General features: G+C 36.9%; 1 long non-coding RNA gene across 1 annotated transcript; it reads right to left on the bottom strand.

Moving 5' to 3' along the window:
- Positions 1–909: 909 nt before the first annotated feature.
- Positions 910–4,166, bottom strand: LOC104605843 (uncharacterized). The gene is made up of 2 exons (XR_016080778.1): positions 1,476–4,166; positions 910–1,385 (listed from the first exon to the last, which is right to left on the bottom strand). It is a non-coding gene; the product is annotated as an uncharacterized LOC104605843 (long non-coding RNA).
- Positions 4,167–6,620: the final 2,454 nt, after the last annotated feature.

Genomic DNA, 6,620 nt, shown 5'->3' with positions numbered 1-6,620 from the left:
TCAGGTTAGTGCCAAAAAAAAGTAAAAACCAATGAAAGATAAATAATTTTTTGGCTATTTTATTTCAAAGTTTCTAGATGTTGGTGAGTCCTTTTCTTTTCTTCTTTTTGAAGTGTTACCATTCTTTATTGAATATTGAAAGTGTAATGATATTACCAAAAGTACAGTGGCTGCAAAAGAAGATCAGCAGTCAGTCCCATCTATGTTTTGTTCATTTGGTAATGATATACCAAAAGTACAGTGGCCCAAAATGGACATTGTTTTATTTTTTGGTCATTAGGTTGATTTGTGGGGTTGAAGAGTTAAAGATTCTCCGGATTGATCCTCAGGTACCACTCAGAAGTTTTGTTCTAGCATGAAACTAATTCTGTTGAATCATGAAAGGAAGCAATTATTTTCTCAATTCACCAAATTATGTAGGGCCAGTTGCTTTGACTACAGGATGGTTATTACTAGCCTAGGGTTATTTTAAGACTAAAAGTAAATATTTGTTAGGTTTGGAAAAGTCTTGAGGCTTAACTGCAATAATTGCATATTTGCCTAAACTGTGAAAAGTTTTGAGTTGGGAAACATAGGTATATGGTTGGAGCTTTTCAATGAATCATCCATCTGCACCATCTTTAATTTTTATCAATCTAGCTATCTTATATATTAATCATTTAATCTTAGTATTTTATGTGTTTAATTTTTTTTTTTGTTTATTCACTTTTCACTTTATAATTTCTATGCTACGAATTTATATATCCCTTCAGATGGCTAATTAAATTAATAGTAAAAACCACACTATATTTGAACAACAAAATATGATCAATGCTTGAACAAGAATTCATATTAGAGTTAACCTATTGTCTATTTGCTCAATCTTTGCAAATAAAAAAAGAAAACATAACCCATCACAAAAAGCTAAGAACAAGAAAAGGGAAAAGAACTCATAATAGATACTTAAGTACATCTACAGTACCAATTTGATCCAATCCAGTTCTGGGTCCAGGTGATAATTTAGCATCCACCACTACTCTGATCCAATCCTAATAAAATTCTCCCCTTCCCTACAACACTACAAATCAAATACTATTTCTGATTGCAGAAAATGTTAAAAAAAATCCTGTGGCATAGCCTATAGTATCTAAATAATGATACTATAAAGTCTAGCTAACGGAGCTTTGAAGCCCAAAGGTACTAACAGGTTAAACCAGTTCAGAGATTGTTTCAAACTTACTCTGATGTTGTGATGTGAAGAAGACTTCTGTAATGTGAAGAGAAACTCTAGTTAAGAGAGTATTAATATATTGGTTGCTGACAAATTATCACTGAGCCGCTCCCGCCAGCCATCATTGCAACCAGAATTAGCCATCAAGTCAATATTTCAGACTTTCAGTTGCCGCCTAAAAAATAAATGAAAATATAAAATATTAATACAAATAATAAATGAAACAAAAGAAAAATTAAATTAATTAATTAAGGCAAATTATCACAGAGTATTAATATATTCGCATAAATTATCACTGAACCGCTCCCACCAGCCAGCCATCAAGTCAACATTTCAGACTTTCAGTTGTCTGCTATCAAAAAAATACAAAAATAAATGAAAGTACAAAATATTAAAACAAATAATAAATGAAATAAAACAAAAATTAAATGAAATCAAAATAGGCAACACGTGGCCGTCCATCCAACACGTTGCCTTAATGCATGCTTATTAAATCAAATCAAATTAAACATACATTAATTCTAAATAAAATAAAAATTGATGATCTCGTCGAAGATTTTGAAGGTTGAAGCGTTGAATGCAACCTGTTAGACAACGTGTCCATATCAAGCAGCATGTGGCCTTTCATTCCAACACGTTGCCTTATTACTTGCATATTAAACCAAATCAAATTAAAAGTATAATAATTGTAAATAAACTAAAAATTAAACAAAATTACTGCCTAACCTGATCTCAGTATTGTCGGATGCCCATGGCACCTGATCTAGATCTGAACATGAAGGGACTCGAAGAATATCTCTGCGTACCACCAAACCTATCTCTCCAGTTCTCTGTCCTAACTTTACATCTTCAGAGAACTTCATCTGGAACACCAAGATCAGCACCAACTTCCAGATCTAAACAAAGGAGGTCGAAGAGTGTATCTGCGAAGCACCAAACCCTAACTCTCCAGTTCTCTGTCCCGACTTTAAGTCTTCAGACAGCTTCATCTGGAATACCAAACGAAGAAAGAGGGAGAAAGACAGAGAGGAAAGTGGAGAGGGAGAAAGCTAAAAATGAAAAACAAAGAAAGAGGGGGAGAGGGAGAGAGACGTCTCTGTAATAAAACGAAGAGAGAGCGAGAGAGACAGGAAAGGGGAGAAAGAGAAAGAGGGGATATAAAGAGAAAGTCAGAGAGGGAGAAAGGGGAAAATGAAAAATGAAGAGAGAGGGAGAAGGGAACTGGAGCGAGCAACACCAGATTTGGACAAAGGAGCAGGCAACACCAGATTTGAACAAAGGAGCTTGAAACTGATGTAACGATTTCTGGTCAAGTATCAGTTTTTTTGGCTAAGTACCTCGTTAGCTCGTCTGCTCTCAAGTGTCCTGTTACTCAAAGGCTGAAGTGGAGATCCTTGGTGGCAAACTACCTAGTGGCAAACTGTGTAGTGGTGAACTACCTTGATGAGCTGCTTGGTGGTGAATTACCTTGATGAATTGCCTGGTGGTGAACTACCTTGATGAGCTGCCTAGTGGTGAGCTACCTTGATGAGCTTTGTTACTCTTTAGGGCCTGCAATTAACCAAATGTGAGAGGACTCAGGGTGGCTAACTCGGCGAGGTCACTCCGATGCCTAACTTAGCACTTAGTGGAGAGCTGAGAATGATATTAGAGAATGGGAGAGCTAGAGAGCAGAGGTTACCCATCATTTTTTCGCCCCTGGGGTGAGGTCTTTATATACGGGAGTCCTCGTGTGTTAGGTGGAGCAGTTCCTGGATTTCTGTTGTGATGGAACTTGTTTTCGTGTTAGGTGGGGATAAAGCCACTAACTGGTAAGGTTGCCCATTTTCGCCTAACTCGGGGAGTGGGTGAGCTAATATAGCCATTACAAGTCACAATCCTGTAAAATGCAGGGTGCGGTGGTGAGCTCCTTGAGATTGTCAGGTTGGCGCCTATGTCAGGCTGCCAGGTTGGTGCTTGGGCCAGGCCGCCAGCTTGTATCAGGGCCAGGTCGCGCTAGGGCCAGGCTGCTAGCTCGCGCCAGGGCCAAGCTGTTAGCTCATGCTAGGGCCAGGTCGCGCTAGGGCCAGGCTGCCAGTTTGTGTTAGGGCCAGGTCGCACTTGGGCCAGGCTGCTAGCTCGTGCCAGGGCCAGGCCATGACCTAGTTGCCAAAGTGGTCCCGGGTGTCACTTAGTTGTTCTGAGGCGCCAGGTGTCATAATGTCATTGGAGGGCCAAATCCGCTCTCATCATGAACAGAGGAGCTCAAAACCCTAACTCTTCTGTTCTCTATCCCGACTTTACATAGAAGTGAAAGAAAGAGGGAGAGGGGGAGAGAGAGAGGTTTCTGAGAGAGGTGAGAAGAAAAGGGAGAGAGAAAGACGGGACACAAAGAGAAAGGGAGAGAGAGGAACAAAAAATTGATAAACACCCTTCGGCAATTTCATACGTGCGCTACAAGATTCCATTTACTCAAAATATATTGCCACATATTGTTTACTTAAATATATCTTATATAACAATGCTATGTTTTGATAACGTAGAGGAAGGTGGATGTAAATTCTATGTGGATAGGAACAAAGCATAGGGAGAAGACTCATTAAAGGAGAAACCTTTAAATTTTCTAAGTCTTTAATTGAATTAGTATTAAACCGAACAAGGACAAGACAGAATACTTGCAGTACTAGTAATTTGGCTTTCCATTGCAAAGATGAGCACGGGAAGACCTTTGTTGGTTTATGAAATTGTTATATCATATAATATGCTTATTAAAGTGTTGGATTTTGGATATATCCTATCGGAATGGATAAATAATGTATTAAATATGACTAACTCATTCATTTCAAAGTTGAGATTACATGAATGAATTGTCTAAGTGAATGTGAAAGGGTACTTTGTATATATTACTTCTATCCTTATTACAACTTTAGAGAATCTAATAAATTGTTATTACATCTGTCCTCATCATGTGTAAGTTAGATGGAGTATATATATATATATATCAGATAGTCTAACACGTTAAAATTTGTTTATTTTTCGTTTTCATTGGTCCAAGTTTCATAAAATATTCTTTTAGGTTTAGTTAGACCTGGCAAAAAGTTGACCCAACTCGTGACCCAACCCAACCCGAAAAAACAGGGTTAGGGTCTCAGATTTAGCTATTTGAATGTGAGAATGGCCCGACCCGAAAAAAACTGGGTTGGATTGGGTCATGGGTCAACTCACTAACCCGATTGTCAAGTCTAATTGGGACTATTTATGCATTGTTAGAAGTTTCCACTCTTTATTTTTTTCTATTTAGTCTTACTCTTTAAATTGTTAAATGTTCAAGTTTATATTTGGAATTTTAAGGTTAATTCCTTTAATTTTGGCATTTTTCATGTAGTTTTTCTTTATTTTTTTTAAATTTCAGTTATTTTTTGGGATGACCAGAATTGACCAATGGGTCAACCCTAATCTGAACATTTAGGGTTAGGGTCTAGCATTTGATAACCCAACCCGAAATTCAAACCAACCCAAAATCAACCCGAAGTGTCTTGACCCAACCCGAACCTGACCCATCCAATCCAATTGCCAGGTCTAGGTTTAACAAAATATACTTGCCATTATGTTCAAATAATCACGTCTTTTGTTATTTTGTGCAACAGATGCACCATAAATTTTGCCCCAGAATAAATTAGCATATTGATATGAAAATTGGCCATAAAATTCTCTAGATTAGTCCATTCACTAGTTGTTCTGGACCCATCATCCATGTGACATGTCTTATTCTTTGTGGTTAATTGAATTAATGTGAAAAATTATGCATAAAAACCAAATGTGACACCTATAAGAGTGTAGATAAGGCTACTACCTACTATAGAGTTGTAGTTTTGAGTTAAGGATGGTAAAAAGTCTATCTAGCATAACCTAAAAATTGTAAGGCTGAATTATTTTAGAATTACATGATGATAGTGATAATTTAATTTGACCAAATTATCTAAAAACCTCTCTTTGCTTAATAGACAATGTCTAAAATTTCCCTAGCTTTTAGATATCTCTATGGAACCCCCTATAAAAAGAGTGATTATCAAATGGTAAAATGACCCTACATGCCCCACTTAATGCCATCTAATCTATTTTTAATGTGACACAAATTGTTATAGAACTGGCTTAGATTTCTCACTTCATCCAACTTCTAATCCCTCATTAATCTCTTACAACATAAAGATTGGCATAGCTCAAGGAAAGGCCTGGGAACATATGATAATGAGAATAGACTCCTCATGATAGAATACTTAACTTCTATTGGACATGCATATTTCAATAAATTCTCTCTCCTATATGGGTTTAAAAAGTCCATCCAAAACTGAAAAATGCCTAAGTTTTTAATTTTGTTATTTTTGTAGTGTAATAAGAACATATGTACAAGGACAAATAATTTTAATAACCCTAACTCAACCCGTTAAATTCTTAGCATCTATAATAAGGGTAGATGTAATAAGGACAACTATTTTAATAATCAAATGTCTAAAATGTAAATTTATCCATTCTATAAATGTAAGGGAAACCGATATTGTAAAATGTAAGAGATAGCATAATCTCTCCTAATCAACCATAATGATCCTCATCTATACAATAATCAATATTTTAACTAGAGTGATACCAACATGTGATAGAAAAGTTAAGTTTGTCTTCGTTTGAGGTGTAAAGGAAAAACTCTATCGATGTAAAAGAAGACTGGTCCATCATGTAAGCGCAAAAAATGAACCAGATAGATGGGAGCTTTTACACTGTTGTGCGTATTTTCTGTATGCATTTGGATGAACAATGGTGTAAAACTATACCCATGTATCCATGACAAATAAGATTGTCAACACTATAGTAACTAAGAGATGAAGCAACAATAATTAATTATATATTTATTTCTCTAGAGCTTCCTCCCTTACTTTCTGTGATAAATTCGTCACAGACTGTGTGGTTGGTGGTGTTGGAGTGTTAGTATATAAACACGTCTAAGGTCTAACCCAATTTGTCAAACTCAATCAACCCACAAAGCTTGTATCCTCCACACAACCCTCTTGTAACACTGCTGGCTTTAGCTGTAATCTATGTGTCTTCCACTGAACGCCTCGACAGTAGAAGATTATTCTTCCACTGTAACAAGCATGTGTTATAAAACCCAAGCTCTAGGATTGTAAAGCCAAACTATGAAGGAGATATTCCTCCTTCAAAAATTGCTCGCATTCCTCTGAGCGTCTTTGACAAGGTCACCTACAACACCCACATAGATGTAACCTATGTGTACCGACCACCAACCCCTCCAAATGCAACCATAGAGCAAGGCCTCGGCAAGGCCCTAGTAGAGAATAGAGAGTGGGGTAGCAGATTGGGAGCAAATGACAAGGATGACCCTCTCATTTTGCTCAACAACCATGGCATCAATTTTATG

This window comes from Nelumbo nucifera, chromosome 1 (assembly GCF_055504915.1).
Source record: "Nelumbo nucifera cultivar China Antique chromosome 1, China Antique-T2T, whole genome shotgun sequence".
Lineage (NCBI taxonomy): Eukaryota > Viridiplantae > Streptophyta > Magnoliopsida > Proteales > Nelumbonaceae > Nelumbo > Nelumbo nucifera.
The sequence above is the reverse complement of the archived record's forward strand: the minus strand, read 5'-3'. Positions and strand labels throughout refer to the sequence as shown.